Raw genomic sequence first — 18,474 nt, 5'->3', positions numbered from 1 at the left:
TATTCTGTGGACAGATGAAACCAAAGTTGAGTTGTTTGGAAGAAACACACAACACTGTGTGGAGAAAGGGAGGCACAGCACACCAACATCAAAACCTCATCCCAACTGTAAAGTATGGTGGTGGGGGCATCATGGTTTGAGGCTGCTTTGCTGCGTCAGGGCCTGGACGGATTGCTATCATCGAAGGAAGCATGAATTCCCAAGTTCATCAAGACATTTTGCAGGAGAACTTAAGACCATCTGTCCACCAGCTGAAGCTCAACAGAAGATGTGTGTTGCAACAGGACAACGACCCAAAGCATAGAAGTAAATCAACAACAGAATGGCTTAAACAGAAGAAAATCTTCCTTCTGGAGTGGCCCAGTCAGAGTCCTGACCTCAACCCGATTGAGATGCTGTGACCTGACCTTAATAAAGCGATTCACACTAGACATCCCAAGAATATTGCTGAACTGAAACAGTTCTGTAAAGAGGAATGGTCAAGAATTACTCCTGACCGTTGTGCACGTCTGCTCTGCAACTACAGAAAACGTTTAGTTGAAGTTATTGCTGCCAAAGGAGGTTCAACCAGTTATTAAATCCAAGGGTTCACATACTTTTTCCACCCGCACTGTGAATGTTTACTTGGTGTGTTCAATAAAAACATGGTAGCATTTAATTCTTTGTGTGTTATTAGTTTAAGCAGACTGTGATTGTCTATTGTTGTGACTTAGATGAAGATCAGATCACATTTTATGACCAATTTGTGCAGAAATCCATATAATTCCAAAGGGTTCACATAATTTTTCTTGAACTGTACCTGTGAATACCATGGTGGTCCCCAAAACAAGAAGCGCGTTTAACTTTTTGACAAATGCACCTGCCGATTCAGCCACTATTCATCCCCATACAACATCCCACAAATGTCAGTCATGACATGCTGGGTCTTAGGCGGTGTGATGATACCATCATGTCCGCCTGCATCTCGATGCAGACAGACATGACAACGCCATTGCCTGACAGGTTTCAGGCCTGTATTGTAGATGGTGGCATGGAGCGGGACTGAGGAACTTTTTTTTTTTCTAATGTTACTACTAGGGACAGTGCAGAGGATAGGGGACATTGTAAACGCTGGGGACACTATAGTGGGTATTATAACATAGGGGACACTACTGGTGGACATTAAATATACTGGGGCCATTATAAGTACTGATGGAACAACAAGGGGGTAATTATAAATACTGGGGGCATTATAAATATTGGGCACTAAACACTGAGAGCGCTATTGGGTGACATTAACTACAAACCGGATTCCAAAAAAGTTGGGACACTAAACAAATTGTGAATAAAAACTGAATGCAATGATGTGGAGATGGCAAATGTCAAAATTTTATTTGTAATAGAACGTAGATGACAGATCAAACGTTTAATCCGAGTAAATGTATCATTTTAAAGGAAAAATACGTTGATTCAAATTTTCACGGTGTCAACAAATCCCCAAAAAGGTGGGACAAGTAGCAATAAGAGGCTGGAAAAAGTAAATTTGAGCATAACGAAGAGCTGGAAGACCAATTAACACTAATTAGGTCAATTGGCAACATGATTGGGTATAAAAAGAGCTTCTCAGAGTGGCAGTGTCTCTCAGAAGCCAAGATGGGTAGAGGATCACCAATTCCCACAATGTTGCGCAGAAAGATAGTGGAGCAATATCAGAAAGGTGTTAACCAGCGAAAAATTGCAAAGACTTTGCATTTATCATCATCAACTGTGCATAACATCATCCGAAGATTCAGAAAATCTGGAACAATCTCTGTGCGTAAGGGTCAAGGCCTTAAAACCATACTGGATGCCCGTGATCTCCGGGCACTTAAATGACACTGCACCACAAACAGGAATGCTACTGTAAAGGAAATCACAGAATGGGCTCAGGAATACTTCCAGAAACCATTGTCAGTGAACACAATCCACAGTGCCATCCGCCGTTGCCAGCTGAAACTCTACAGTGCAAAGAAGAAGCCATTTCTAAGCAAGATCCACAAGCTCAGGCGTTTTCACTGGGCCAGGGATCATTTAAAATGTAGTGTGGCAAAATGGAAGACTGTTCTGTGGTCAGACGAGTCACGATTCGAAGTTCTTTTGGAAATCTGGGACGCCATGTCATCCGGACCAAAGAGGACAAGGACAACCCAAGTTGTTATCAACGCTCAGTTCAGAAGCCTGCATCTCTGATGGTATGGGGTTGCATGAGTGCGTGTGGCATGGGCAGCTTGCATGTCTGGAAAGGCACCATCAATGCAGAAAAATATATTCAGACGTCATCTTTTTCAGGGAAGACCCTGCATTTTTCAACAAGATAATGTCAGACCACATTCTGCATCAATCACAACATCATGGCTGCGTAGGAGAAGGATCCGGGTACTGAAATGGCCAGTCTGCAGTCCAGATCTTTCACCTATAGAGAACATTTGGCGCATCATAAAGAGGAAGGTGCAACAAAGAAGGCCCAAGACGATTGAACAGTTAGAGGCCTGTATTAGACAAGAATGGGAGAGCATTCCTATTTCTAAACTTGAGAAACTGGTCTCCTCGGTCCCCAGACGTCTGTTGAGTGTTGTAAGAAGAAGGGGAGATGCCACACAGTGGTGAAAATGACCGTGTCCCAACTTTTTGGGGATTTGTTGACACCATGAAATTCTGATTCAACATATTTTTCCCTTAAAATGGTACATTTTCTCAGTTTAAACTTTTGTTTCGTGATTTATGTTCTATTCTGAATAAAATATTAGAAGTTGGCACCTCCACATCATTGCATTCAGTTTTTATTCACAAATTGTATAGTGTCCCAACTTTTTTGGAATCCGGTTTGTATATTATTATAAATACTGGGGGCACTACTGGGGGACATAAAACATACTAGGGGCACTACTGGGGCCATTATACAGACTGGGCACATTAAGTACTGAGGGTCATCAAACATACTAGGGACACTATTGGGGTATTATAAATACTAGGGCCCCAATGGGGGGCATTAACCCTTTCTAACCCAGAGGTTTTTTTTTACTTTGTTTTTCTTTTTTTGCTCCCCGCCTTTCTCTGCTCTCAGTCGTATGAGGGCTTATCTTTTGTGGGACAAGTTTTACTTTCCAACGCCACCATTTAATATTGCATAGAATGTAGTGGGAAGTGGGAAAAAAATCTCCAAAGGTGGTGGATTTTTATTCATTCATTATTCGGTGTAACTGACTTGTGATCTTCATTCATCCAGGTCAGTTTGAATCCGGCGATACCACATATGTATAATTTTCCTGGTGTTTTGATGCCTGAAAAAATTTTTTGTACTTTTCAGTTATACCATTCTGGAACGTATACAGCTTTTTAATCACTTTTTAATTTTTTGGTGGGAGTAAAAGCTACCAAAAATGGAAAATCGCCCATTTTGACACTTTTTTTTATTTCGCCTCTTTTCATATGGGATTAATACTTTTATATTCTGATAGTATGGGCATTTACACATGCAGCAACATCTATGATGTGTATCTTTTTATTTTTTGACATTCTTTATTCTCATTTTGTGGAAAGGGGGTGATTTGAACTTTTATATTTTTTTTACACTTTTTTTTATTTTTCCAATAGGGAACTATAACAATCAACAACTTAATTGCTATTATCAATGTACTTGCATCGGAGTCTATGATGATTTTACTACTTTCCTATGGAGCCCTTTAACAAGCAAGGGCTCCATAGGAAATACTATGCAGCCTCCTGTCATTCACAATGACAGAGGCTGCTGCACACAAGTGCAGCACGCCAGACCTGCAGGGTATAGCGATAGTGAGGTCACAGTTATGGGCAATCGAGGGTTACTCACTTTTTAAAGGGGAACCCTGGGCAGGCATGCGACAGTGAAGGAGGGGTAGACACTAGTTCCTCTGGGGCACACTCTGGATGTAGGGACCAGGCCTGATGGTATGTGAGGTGCCCTGGATGTTGCAGGTATTTTGAGTGCCTGAGGTAAGGTCCCTTTAAGAATCGTGACGCCAGTGCCTGTAACGGTGGCACACCGATTTATAGGAGGATTAAGAAAGTACACAGATGGTAAACCAAACGTTGCTTTACTTTGGAAAACAGTCCAACTTTGTACAGGCAGTTACAGTAGATGGTGATGCAGTCCTTTATAGCACAAACGCACAGCAGGTTCACTTTACAATACGGCAGGTTTAAATCTTGCAAGATACTTGGAGGGTAAACAGTTAATGCTTTGCAGTACAATGCTGCTCTATCCCCTCAGCTATACTAGCTGGCTGGATCCCAAGGCCCAGATGCCTAATTGCTGGCTTGAATCCTTGGTGTATAAAATCTTCCTCCAGTATTGACACTTGCTTTATATATTACAGTACCTCTGCCTCTCCGCTTACTTCTGTGCTGGGTTGGAAGGTGGCTGCAGGTTTCTCCCAGGAGGTCCACTCCTACTACTGGGGTGTCTCTACTGAGCTAAGCTTAGCCTCAGGAGCTTCAGGCTGACTAGGTGGCACTTCTAGTCCCCTGGCATACACTGACTCTCCCCTGTCTGGGCCTACCTATATGTACTTGGGCTCTCTAGCTCCCTCTAACTTCTGGGAGGCTAAACTACACCCTGACAGGCCTGACACCCAGATAACACAGGGAAATGCACATTAAACATCACATTAATGCAATAGACATATTAACCCTTGTGTAGTGCCCACCTTTACCAAGTGGGACACTACATACCCCCGCGCTATGACGTTGCCCGTCCTCGGCGCAACATAAAGGGGTCCGCCCAACTGGAAACTGCAGCCTGAAAGACAAACTGGAGAACAGGCATACACAGCAATCACCTTGTTAGCAATATGAATATAACAAACAGTTTCACTGGAAGGTGCGGTGAAAAGGGGCGTCGTTCTCTTCTCTCAGGATAATGTAAGGGAACAGGGGGCGCTGACCTGGTGCAGCGTATTAATAATTCCAGGATAGTCCATAATAATATTTTAGGTGCAAATTGTCCATAGGAAAACAGTAGTAGTCCATAGGAAAATGCAAAACCAGTATGTCCTTGGAGGCTCAAAGAACAACATGAGTCCGTACCCAGGCCTGTAAAGGGTTAAACAGGGGTTTTACCGTAAGGGGCTACCTGGGCCCATAATGTAGTCTCCAAATCTCACAGGTGGATGCCCCTTTGTAGACCGTGTGGACCTCCTTACTGGCAGAGGTTCTTCCTGCCTGGACTCAGGAGAGTCAGAGGAGCTCACCGGCTCTGGAGCTACTTCAGGAGCTCTCTGGGACAAGGTGCCCTGAGGTTGAGGACTGGCAGTAACTGGAGCTGGTACCATCAAGTTCAACCAGGGTGTGAGAAACCAATGAAGCGGTTCCTTGTCATGGAGTAAGTTCTCAACAGCCTGCATAGGGTCAACAGGTGGAGCTGGCAATTCAGTTTCAGAAGACTCCGGCTCAATGTCCTCTGCTGCCGGTTCTCCTTCTATACAGGGCTTTAAACGATTTCTATATACAACTTGAGAACCCTTACCTTCTCTGGAGATTTGGTAAATATGAGCTTCAGCATTAGGAATGGCAGAAATGACATAGGGAATCCTTTCCCATTTACTGTCCAATTTGCTGGTTCGGTGGTTGTTCTTCAACCACACCTTGTCTCCTAGAGCTAGGGGTTCTGCATGGGCAGCCTGGTCATAGTCTCTTTGTTGTCGTTCCCGAGCATTCTCCATGCGTTCTTGGACGATCTCTTTGGCATTGAGGAGACGTCTTTGGTGCTCCACTACCCAATCAGTCTTTGGTAGTGGGTTAATCACATCCGGCACTTGCACATCTAGGGAGTGATCTAAAGGCAACATCCCTTGTCGGCCAAACATCAAATAGAAAGGTGTGTAACCGGTGGAACAATGAATTGTGTTATAGGTATACATGAGTTGTGGCAACAGAGTAGGCCAATCTCCCCTTGTCTCAGGGGGTACTGCTCTCAGCATTTCAATGAGAGTTTGATTCATCTTTTCACAGAGTCCGTTACCTTGCGGATGGTAGGCAGTGGTCCGGACTTTCTGGCAATTATGCAGCAGGCACATCTCTTGGAACAGCTGTGACTCAAATGCAGACCCTTGATCAGTGAGGATTCTCTCTGTGCAGCCGTAGGGCAGAAGGAAATGCTTCCAGAACGCCTCTGCTGTAGTCTTAGCTGTCAGGTCTTTCACAGGCACTGCTACGACAAACTTAGTGAAGTGATCAATAATAGTCATGGCATAAGTATACCCTGAGGGACTCGGCTCCAACTTCACATGATCAATAGCAACAAGTTCTAAAGGAGTTTTACTTACGATAGGATGGAGAGGCGCCCTCTGGTCATGGCGTTCAGTTCGCCCCACAGCACAGGCAGTGCATTCTCGGCACCATTTCTCAATATCTTCTCTCATCCCAATCCAATTCAATCTTCTGCGAATGGTGGCCTCAGTCTTTTGCACGCCGAAGTGTCCGGACTGGTTGTGATACATTTCCAACACCAGACTGGCATCTCGACGTGGTATGAGGATTTGATATACCCTATCACAGGACACTGGATCCAGACTCCTTCTGAGCAACAGGCCTCTTCGAAGGAATAGTTGATGGCGATGTCTCCACAGTCTCGCTAGTTCTGGGTCTGCACTCTTCCTGCGGATTCTCTCAGGGGTTTTCCCACTGGTAAGGAAGTCGAGCAGTTCACCAAGGACTCTATTTTCGGACTGGAGCTTAATCCACCTTTCTTGGTCGCCTCTGGACTCCGGAATATCTGATGAGGGAGGATCAGCAGCAGGGAGGTTTTCTGTGTGGATATTATCCTGCTGGGCAAATTTATTGTAGAACGCTGGCATTTCCACTTCTTCCCAGGCATCCTTTGGTTCATCTGGGGCGTTATCATTGGAGCGGCCTGCCCGGTATTTCACAGTGAAGTCATAGTTGGCAAGGCGGGAGGCCCATCTTTGCTCCAGTGCCCCTAATTTGGCTGTATTCAGATACGCCAGGGGGTTATTGTCCGTGAAGGCAACAAACGGTGTGGCGGCGAGATAGTCTTTAAACTTTTCGATCACAGCCCACACTAAGGCAAGAAACTCCAGCTTGAATGAACTGTAGTTCTGGTTGTTCTTCTCAGCTCCCTTCAGGGATCTGCTGGCGTAGGCAATTACCCTCTCTTTGTTATCTTGCACTTGAGCCAACACGGCCCCCAGGCCTCTTTTACTGGCATCTGTGTAGAGGTGGAATGGCTTCTGATAATCTGGGTAACCCAGAACAGGGGGTTCAGTCAACTTCTTCTTTAGGAGCTGAAAGGCAATTTCCCGTTCTTTATTCCATTCAACAGGAATAGGAGTTTTTGGGCTCTTCTTTTGATGCCCCCTCAGGAGTTCCTGGATTGGATCCGCAATTTGTGCGAAATGCAGGATGAAACGCCTGTAATACCCTGCAAAACTGAGAAAGCTTCTCACCTCTTTCACAGTGGTAGGAGTAGGCCAATTGCGGACAGCAGCAAGTTTATCAGGATCAGGCTGTACTCCTTCAGCACTGACAACGTGCCCTAGGTATTTTACCGCTGGTTTCAGCAGGTGGCACTTGGATGGCTTGATTTTGAGGCCATATTTAGTAAGAACTTGAAACACTTCAGCCAGGTGTTTTAAATAGTCCTCATACGTCTTGGAGTATATAATGACGTCATCCAGGTATAGTAGTACAGTCTCAAAATTTCTATGGCCTAAACAACGTTCCATCAGCCGCTGGAACGTCCCTGGAGCGTTACACAGTCCAAACGGCATATAATTGAATTCAAACAGGCCCATAGGTGTAGTGAAAGCAGTCTTTTCTCGATCTTCTGGGGCCATGGGTACTTGCCAGTACCCACTGGTTAAGTCCAAGGTAGAGAAATAGGCTGATGACACCAGGGCAGTCAAGGACTCCTCAATGCGTGGCAATGGATATGCATCTTTGTGGGTGATTTGATTGATTTTTCTGTAATCCACGCAGAACCTTATGCTGCCATCTTTTTTTCGGACAAGAACTAGGGGCGCAGCCCAGGGACTATGACTGTCCCGGATTATATTAGAGTCTTTCATCTCTTGTATCATCTCTTTCACAGACTGATAGGTAGTAGGTGGTATGGGTCTGTGTCTCTCTCCTTAATAGGAGGATGAGAGCCAGTGGGTATGGTGTGTTTGATTACACTGACCGCTCCGTAGTCCGTGGAGTGCTTGCTGAAAGCCTTGTGGTGCTCTTTCACCAGATTCAGAACTCCCTCTATTTGCTCCTTCGGGGTGGATTCGTTCCCCACATGAAGTTCTTCCCACCAGGATGTTGTAGGGGTGCTGCTGCTCTGTGTGGTCTGGAACGCCTCCGTGGCAGGCAGACGGATCACATCCTAGAAATACACCTGGAAAAGCTGAGCAACGGTGCAGTGTTTAAAAAGAGTAACGGGGTGATCACCAAAGTTAATTAAACGGACAGGCACTTTACCTTGAGACACGGTCACCGGACTCTTGGCTGTCCGTATGAAGGGATGATTCTCAATTTGAATAGGTTCCACTAGGGCTTGATAGTCCTGGACCTGGATCCCTAACACAGCACGGCACCACAGGATGATCTGGGAATTTGGAGGCAGAATTACCAACCTGTTATCCCGGATCCAGACAGTACAAATTTCTCCTTTTTTTGTTGGCGAACCTTTGTTGAGCACACAGCACGCTGATAGTCTTTTGAATGATTCTTCTGGAAGCAGGCGAGGCTGAAGATATAGTTTGATTCAATGCGTCAAGCACTTCGGAGTAACAATTTTTAAGGACATTAGTCCCTAGGATCACAGGGTGTCCTTCTTTATCTCCTGCTTGTACCACAATCACGCCTTGCTGTGGTAAGGTGGCTTCTCCCACCTGAAGAGTAGGTTCCCAATACCCATGGACTTTCACCGGCTTACCGTTGCTGGCAATGATATCTAGCCAGGACTCTGGTGGCTGGGTGAGGAGACTTGGATCCCAGAACTTGTCAAAGGCAGGCTGTTGAATGGTGGTGACCTGTGACCCAGTATCCAGCAGGGCTTTAAAGGGTATCCCGTTGGTACATATTTTAATTTTAGGACGGGATCCTACATATTTAGGCATCCAGCTTGGATCCTTTAGACCTACTGTTCTACCTCCCGAGGGGCGGTCCTCTGCCTCAGGGGTTGCCCGTTTAACTGCCAGCACATTGATTCAGTATGTCCATATTTCTTAGAATAGTGGCAGACAGGCTGCTTTCTACTTCTAGACCGGTAACTCGGTCGCCCATCGGGTTCTTTTGGATATACATCTCTATATGCAGGTGGGAGTCTTGGAGGAAAAGGGCCTTTATCTTCCAGTAACAATGGTCGCTCCCACTCCTCTATCTTCTTGCATACTTTCTCTAAGCTTAGAGTGAGATGGTTCACTTGCTCCATGAGTCCTGCCACTACATCTGTGACTGGAGCCTGGGTGGCCTGACTGACTCCAGCGGGCCCCACATTGACAGTCTTTGGCTGACAAGCCTGAGGTTCAGGGGAGGCTGCTGGCCCTGTGGCAGGGTTCCGGCCTAGTATACTGATGGCCAATTCTTTAAAGTCCAAAAATGTACAGTGAGGGTGTTGAGCTGACAACATCCGCAGCTGGCCCTTTAAATGCTCAGTGCTTATACCCGCAATTAACTGCTCTCTAAGAGTCCTGTCCTGGTCCTCAGCCTCTTTGGGATCCACCTGGACCACAGCCCTCAGGGTCTTTTGCAAGGACAGAGCAAAGTCGCTGAGCGACTCCCCAGGCTGCTGCTTTCTGCTGAAGAAAGGCATTTTAACTTCGGACACCGTTCTGGCCTCAAATGTGGTGCCGAGGCGATCAAAAATCTGCTCCAGGCTACTCTTTTCAGAACGGGGCCATGACATGACTTCCCTGCGGGCGGCCCCTTCTAACTGAGCTAGGAGGATCTCCATTTGTTGTTCAGCAGATATAGGGTAAAGCCGGAACAAGGCCAGTATCTGGTCCCTAAAGTCCTTTAATTTATCAGCTTCCCCTGAATATCGTGGGAACCAGGGGGCCCCAAAATAATACGGCATGGTTAGTGGCATCAGGCTTGATGGTGCCTCGGCAGCAGGTGCCCTATGGTCGGTTGCGGGCACTTCAGAAGGCACGACTGGGGTCACCTGCCCTGTTTCTTCAGGTGCGGACATGGTGTCACTAGGTGGGTATGGCCCTTTAAATGTCAGCGGAGCGGACCGGAGCAACAATGTCAGTTTTTTTTTCAGGTAAAGTCTTTTGTCGCTAGTAGGGGACCCTCTCCGGTACCCTGGCAAGGGTCGGGAACGTTCCGGTACAGCAATCAGAAGGGGCCAGTAAAAGGTTAAAGTCAGTACTAACTCCGGCGGTGCTCGCTCCTAATCTCGCGAGATGCGTGGCTACGTTCGCTGGGAGTCCTACGCACAGCGTCAGCAGGTAGGCGCGGCCTCTCGCAGCTCCGGGATTCGGGTAGGCGGTACCTTTTTCCAGACAGGGCAGCGTTTTTCCTCCTTGCTGGCTGGGCAGTAGCTTCACCTTGTCCTTTTTCGCGCCAAACGGGTCCCACGAGGCGCACTTGTAATCCAGTCAGGTTAAGCGGCCATCTTTGAGCAAATCGTTGTCTATTCACTGACAGCAAGCGGTGGCTTAAGCAAACGGCAAACAGTCCATACAATATAATCTTCACACCGCAAATTATAGCAGTTCTCTTTGGCCCAGCAATTTTTAATAAAGCAATTAGGGCTTGGTCACTTTAAGGCAAATAACGGCACACAGTTTTTGTATCCGCAATGGCGCAGGAATGATCGTATCCTGTTCGTGACGCCAATTTATGCAGCACGCCAGACCTGCAGGGTATAGCGATAGTGAGGTCATGGTTATGGGCAATCGAGGGTTACTCACTTTTTAAAGGAGAACCCTGGGCAGGCATGCGACAGTGAAGGAGAGGTAGACACTAGTTCCTCTGGGGCACACTCTGGATGTAGGGACCAGGCCTGATGGTATGTGAGGTGCCCTGGATGTTGCAGGTATTTTGAGTGCCTGAGGTAAGGTCCCTTTAAGAATCGTGACGCCAGTGCCTGTAACGGTGGCACACCGATTTGTAGGAGGATTAAGAGAGTACACAGATGGTAAACCAAACGTTGCTTTACTTTGGAAAACAGTCCAACTTTGTACAGGCAGTTACAGTAGATGGTGATGCAGTCCTTTATAGCACAAACGCACAGCAGGTTCACTTTACAATACGGCAGGTTTAAATCTTGCAAGATAATTGGAGGGTAAACAGTTAATGCTTTGCAGTACAATGCTGCTCTATCCCCTCAGCTATACTAGCTGGCTGGATCCCAAGGCCCGGATGCCTAATTGCTGGCTTGAATCCTTGGTGTATAAAATCTTCCTCCAGTATTGACACTTGCTTTATATATTACAGTACCTCTGCCTCTCCGCTTACTTCTCTGCTGGGTTGGAAGGTTGCTGCAGGTTTCTCCCAGGAGGTCCACTCCTACTACTGGGGTGTCTCTACTGAGCTAAGCTTAGCCTCAGGAGCTTCAGGCTGACTAGGTGGCACTTCTAGTCCCCTGGCATACACTGACTCTCCCCTGTCTGGGCCTACCTATATATACTTAGGGCTCTCTAGCTCCCTCTAATGTCTGGGAGGCTAAACTACACGGAAGAATTAACTAAAGGGCCAGGTATGTCTATCAGGCCCACTAAATCCCAAAATTATGTAGCATAAATACTGATCCCGTAGGACAGAGGGATAAAACTTAACATTTATTATTGGTCAATCTAAAATTATAGACACCAGAGGAGAAGCCTCTACACCAAACAAAAATTAACAAGACAGCCCGGCGGGCAAAATAGTACATATATATACAGTGTGACCAGAATGTTGTAATAGCAGGAACGTTCTCACCCGATTGTGGATCAGGATGTCTCATGAGGAAGACTGGAGGTGGAAACGGTCCTTTTGGTGCTTCTTGTTCACACAGGAAAGATAGGTGTGCCCCTTCTGATTGGGTGGGTGACGGGGTGGTTGACCCTAGGCAACCCTGAGAGGGGGGGCAGGGGCTAGTATGCCCTACCTATCTATACGGGGACTTACCCCGCAAGGAGCGTCCACGTCTGGATACCTGGCCCTGTGGGGACAGAATCCCTAGTAGTCCCTAAAAAATGCTCCCTACGTGTCACGTTTCAGTTCGTCACAGAAAATCATCAGGGGAGATCAATGGTGCACACAGGGCTATGGATTGGGCCTGTGCGACCAAGGAGACAGAGTAGTACGAAAAAAGGGGGGGTTTAATGTGGGTCAGAAGCCTAAAAACGTGTGTAACCAGTCAGGCTAAAGCACACAAGGCATGACCGCATCAAAGGTTATATCATTCAATATAGGTGCACAAGTGGGTGCCAGCTATAATATAACACTGGGCCACAGGATGGTTAATCCGAGGGCAGGCTGTCGGCAGAGTGTACTCACCACTCTGTGTCTTAAATCCACTCCAAAACCGCCGGGTTCTCCTGCCGCTTCCTTCTTCCGGGCACGCGACTGGGTGAACAGGATGTCGCATGCCCGGTGGAACGCAGGAGGTGAGCGTGCGTTCCACCCAGACGCGGCCCGTGGAGCGCGTCGCCAAGAGATGACGCCGCACAGCATGTGAAGAATCACATGACCAGTAACTGGTCACGGGGCGCGCCGGGCCGGAAAGGACACGCCCACTACCCCAGCGCCGAGGAGGAAGCCTAACAGTGTATAGGCAGGGGGCGGATTGGTGTGTGGGCAAAAGAATTGAACACATTTGTTGATTGTGACACAATTAATCGCCAGGTGGATCCAAGGTTATAAGGATCCATGGTAACATTTCAATTATATGAAGTAGATAAACTAGGCTATTAGAGGCAGATTCAAATGTACACCGGCCAAAGAAGGGGTATAACCGGCCCAGTGGGGGAAGAGAGAATACAGATAGCCGGATATTTAAATAAAACAGCTAAAATTAAGCTGTTCGTTTAATCCCAAAGGGGTCACTGTTTTCAAGTAGTAGATCCAGCGCAATTCGCGCTGCAATATGGCACGGTCCCAGTCCCCTCCGCGTTTAGGGGGAAGAACACGGTCGATGCCCATCACGGTGATGCGGGCTTTCCCATTGTGTTGACAGTGAACATGATTGGCGACCGGAGTATCCTTAGCTTTAGCTATGTCGCCAAAATGTTCACCGACACGTCTGCGCAGCTCCCGGATAGTCTTCCCTACGTATCCCTTGCCGCATTCGCACGACAGGAGATAAACAACGCCACGGGTCCTGCAATTGATGAAGTGGTGTATGCGATATTCCTTCCCTGTAACCGTGCTACTAAAGTCTTTACCGGTTTTTAGGTAGGGACAAGCAATACACCCACTGCATCTAAAGCATCCCTTGATGTCTGATTTAAGCCAAGCTGAACCTGACACAGAGGGTGGGGGTATGAATTCACTCGACACTAGTGTATCACGAAGACTCCGTCCTCGGCGATAAGTGACGTGAGGGTAGTCCCCCACCACTTCTTTCAAATCAGGGTCTAGTTGGAGAATACCCCAATTTTTTTGAAGGATGCGTCTAACTTCCCCAGCAGCCCTATCAAAGGTCATAATGGGGCGAATGATGTTTGAAGATGGCGTTGTGCAGGGTTTAGGAACTAGGAGGGATGTTCTATCTGAGTGTAATGCAAACTCAAATGCTCTCCTTAGGATCTTGTCGGGATAGCCACGTTGAAGGAACCTTGTACGTAAATCGGCAGCTTGTCTGACGAATTCTCTTTTCGTGGAGCAGTTGCGCCTGATTCTGAGGTACTGCCCCTTGGGAATACCCCGCCTAAGTGGGAGAGGATGACTGCTCTCCCACCTAAGCAGGGTATTGGTAGACGTCGGTTTACGATAAATCGACGTCTCCAGAACGCCAGCAGGTGTATAGGAGATGAGGACATCAAGAAATGGTAACATGGTGCCCCCAACCTCACAAGTAAAGTGCATGCCGATGTGGTTGTCATTGAACATCTTCACCAGCGAGGGAACGAGGCATCGTCCCCATTCCAAATGATGAAGATGTCATCAATGTACCACGCCCACAAGCCGACCCGGTCCAAAAGAGTGGAACATTCATCCCTGAAGACCAGGGTCTCCTCCCACCAGCCCAGGAACAGATTGGCGTACGACGGGGCACAGGAACACCCCATCGCAGTGCCCCTGAGCTGGTGGTAGAGTCTCCCATTAAAAGAGAAGACATTGGTGGTCAAGGTAAACTCAAGGAGGGAGAGGACAAAGAGGCTGACAACCACAGGTACTTAAAAAATGCTCAACTGCCTTCATTCCAAGGGTGTGAGGAATATTGGAGTAGAGGGCCTCCACATCGATACTCGCCAGAAGGCTCGTATTATCGACGTGAATGCCCTCCAGTTGTTAGAGCAAATGTGTAGTGTCCCGAGTGTAAGATGGTAGGGAAGTCACAAAAGGGGCTAAAACACGGTCCACATAGATCCCTACATTTTGGGATAAATTCCCTACCCCGGATACAATAGGGCGTCCTTTCAAAGGACGTGTTCCCTTGTGAAGTTTGGGCAGACAATAAAATGTCGCCAAGCGTGGATGAGTGGGCAACATGAATTAATGTTCGTCCTCAGAGATAATAGACGCAGTTTGAGCTTCATCAAGAATGCTTTTCAACTGTAGTCTATATTTATTTGATGGATTCGCAGAAAGAACTTCGTACGTGGATGAATCCCTCAGCAGGGCCTCGCACATATCTGTATATTGGCCATGGTCCATGACCACTGTGTTGCCTCCTTTATCGGAGGGCTTGATCAATATGGAGTGATCAGTCTCCAGACTAGATACAGCGGTGGCATGGGCCTGGTCAATATTAGAGTGGAAAGTGGGACGTAAATTCTCAATTTTCCTGCAAGACCGTACTGAAGAAGACATCCACACACGACAACTCACCCAGATTGGGAGGCATCCTATTACTCTTGAGTTTAAGATTAGTAAATGGTCCCTGACCTTCTAGTTTGTCAAGTTCTCCGTCTAGTCCATATAACAGACGGACGTCCGCTAAAATATCCAGGGGTATACCTAACTCACGGCACTGTTTTTTATCCTGGAGTTTGTGGAACTTGTGCCAACGGAGCTTCCTGACAAAAAGATTGAGATCTTTAAATGTGTCAAAAAGATTGAAAGAAGGGGTGGGAACGAAAGAAAGGCCCAGTTGGAGAACCTCTATCTCGGTAGAACTAAGATTGCGAGATGAAAGGTTAACTACCTGAGGACCTAGGGGTTTGGAGGTTGTTGCAGGCGATTCCGCAATGGATATGTCTGTTGCGGGATTGATGGACCCTGATGTTGGCCTGTCCCTCCTAAAAAACGAGGGTTGGGGGTACCTTGATATTGCCCCCGTCCCCGTGAATTCCCCTTCTGTCGCCCACGGCGGTTACCTCCCTGTGAGGAAGATCTTGAACCCTTAGATGTGTTATCGGAGTCTGAGCAATCAGTATCAGTGGATGACTGTTCAATTATGGCTCCAGTAGGTTCCCTCCTATTAGCAATGGAGGAGTAGACTCTATTGTCTTTGAAATCGGCCAGTTCCCTCACAAACTGCCGGTGCTTGCGCTCCTTCAGGTGGTATTGGTATTTTTCAAGGAGGTTCTGGAGTTGTTTCTCCTTATTCGCAAATTCGGCTTCCTGTGAGAATACCTGGGCCGATTCAATGCTTGCATTCAGTTTTTTATTCAGAGTCTCAAGATTATTTTTCTCCTCTATGAGCAGAAGACGCATTAGTCTCAGGGAACTTTCTGTGGCTTCTTTTTCCCATTTACTAAGAAAACCTGGGTTACGAAATCTAGCTCCTGGTAGCAGTGCAATCCTAAGACCTCTGGGCACGATACTGTGCTTCAGATAACTTTCCAGGCTTTGCACCTCCCACCAGGAGAGAATTTGGTCATTGTATATGTCAGTCAGTTCTTTAAAAGCTGCGTTAAATGACGGGGTGTATTTTTTCTGTGAGAATTCTTTTTCTGAAAAAATCTCTCTAGCCTCAGTGAGCCAATTTTCTGCACTAAAGCCGGTGGCAAGAAAACCCGCCATGCCTAGTATGCAAAATAGAAAGAATTAACTAAAGGGCCAGGTATGTCTATCAGGCCCACTAAATCCCAAAATTATGTAGCATAAATACTGATCCCGTAGGACAGAGGGATAAAACTTAACATTTATTATTGGTCAATCTAAAATTATAGACACCAGAGGAGAAGCCTCTACACCACACCGTCACCCACCCAATCAGAAGGGGCACACCTATCTTTCCTGTGTGAACAAGAAGCACCAAAAGGACCGTTTCCACCTCCAGTCTTCCTCATGAGACATCCTGATCCACAATCGGGTGAGAACGTTCCTGCTATTACAACATTCTGGTCACACTGTCTATATATATATATATATATATATATGTACTATTTTGCCCGCCGGGCTGTCTTGTTAATTTTTGTTTGGTGTAGAGGCTTCTCCTCTGGTGTCTATAATTTTAGATTGACCAATAATAAATGTTAAGTTTTATCCCTCTGTCCTACGGGATCAGTATTTATGAGGCTAAACTACACCCTGACAGGCCTGATGCCCAGATAACACAGGGAAATGCACATTAAACATCACATTAATGCAATAGACATATTAACCCTTGTGTAGTGCCCACCTTTACCTAGAGGGACACTACACAAGCTCCAGCACCTCTGATCGCCACACGGGGGAGCCAGAGCAGAACAGCTCAGATGGCGGAGCATAACGGCTCAGGTTTTCAGCTTGCTCAGATGCCGTGGTCAGGTTTGACCACAGCATCTGAGGGGTTAAATGTCCACAATCGGCATTACCGGCTGTGTCGGCATTACCGGCTTATGGGCCGCCAGTGTCGGCTGTAGGAAACAGCAGGTACCAGGTTGATATGGAGCCCGCTTCACTCGGGAGTGGGCGCCATCTTTAAAGACCCAACATGTGACGTAATAGTATGTCACATGTCGGGAAGGGGTTAAAAATACGGGGGGGATATACAGGAAGGCATTAAATACTGGGGGAACTACTGTGGGCCCTTACAAATACTGGCTGCACTTCAGGGGACCATTATAAATACTGGAGCATTATTATTATTGGAAACAATAGGTGAGGGCACTACTACTAATAGCGGCACTCTCGAGGAACATGATCACTGTAGGGTGCAGTATTACTAATGAGGACACTCTGGGAGAGACATTACTATTGATGGGACTTTTGGGAGCACTTTTGGGACTATCTGTATGGCATTATTTCATAAGTAGAGTATTTGGGGAGCACAGTGGACACAATTGTAAGAGTAGCAGCAGTACAGTATGTAGTACAGTTGGGGCACCAGGAGGGGGAGGATTATTAAAAAGTGAGTGGCAAACTCTGCAAAGACAATACTCCATTAAACCACTTCATAAAACCACAAGGGAAGGTTTCATTAGTAGAAAATATATTTTTTTCTAGTTTTCTGCTATGTAAACCTGGTATGCGTCTTATAGTCAGGAACATCCTATAGTCAAGAAAATACAGTATATATGTGGGCCAATAGAAAGGGACTTGTCACCTATTTATACTGTAAAAGGACACTCTTGGCATTCTCTTGATGAACTTCAAGAGGTAGTCACCTGAAATGGTTTTCACTTCACAGGTGTGCCCTGTCAGGTTTAATAAGTGGGATTTCTTGCCTTATAAATGGGGTTGGGACCATCAGTTGCATTGTGGAGAAGTCAGGTGGATACACAGCTGATAGTCCTACTGAATAGACTGTTAGCTGATTTTTTCTTGCCATAATACAAATTCTAAGTAAAGAAAAACAAGTGGCCATCATTACTTTAAGAAATGAAGGTCAGTCAGTCCGAAAAATTGGGAAAACTTTGAAAGTGTCCCCAAGTGCAGTCACAGAAACCATCAAGCGCTACAAAGAAACTGGCTCACATGTGGACCGCCCCAGGAAAGGAAGACCTAGAGTCACCTCTGCTGCAGAGAATAAGTTTATCCGAGTCACCAGCCTCAGAAATCGCAGGTTAACAGCAGCTCAGATTAGAGACCAGGTCAATGCCACACAGAGTTCTAGCAGCAGACACATCTCTAGAACAACTGTTAAGAGGAGACTGTGTGAATCAGGCCTTCATGGTAGAATATCTGCTAGGAAACCACTGCTAAGGACAGGCAACAAGCAGAAGAGACTTGTTTGGGCTAAAGAACACAAGGAATGGACATTAGACCAGTGGAAATCTGTGCTTTGGTCTGATGAGTCCAAATTTTAGATGTTTGGTTCGAACTAGAGATGTCACAAACTATTCCCCGGCGAACATAGCTTGTTCGCGTTCGCCGCAGCGAGTGAACATATGCAATGTTCGGTCCGCCCTCTATACATCATCATTGAATAAACTTTGACCCTGTACC

This window comes from Bufo gargarizans, chromosome 10, assembly GCF_014858855.1.
Source record: "Bufo gargarizans isolate SCDJY-AF-19 chromosome 10, ASM1485885v1, whole genome shotgun sequence".
NCBI classification, from domain to species: Eukaryota; Metazoa; Chordata; class Amphibia; order Anura; family Bufonidae; genus Bufo; species Bufo gargarizans.
Note: the sequence above shows the minus strand (reverse complement) of the source record.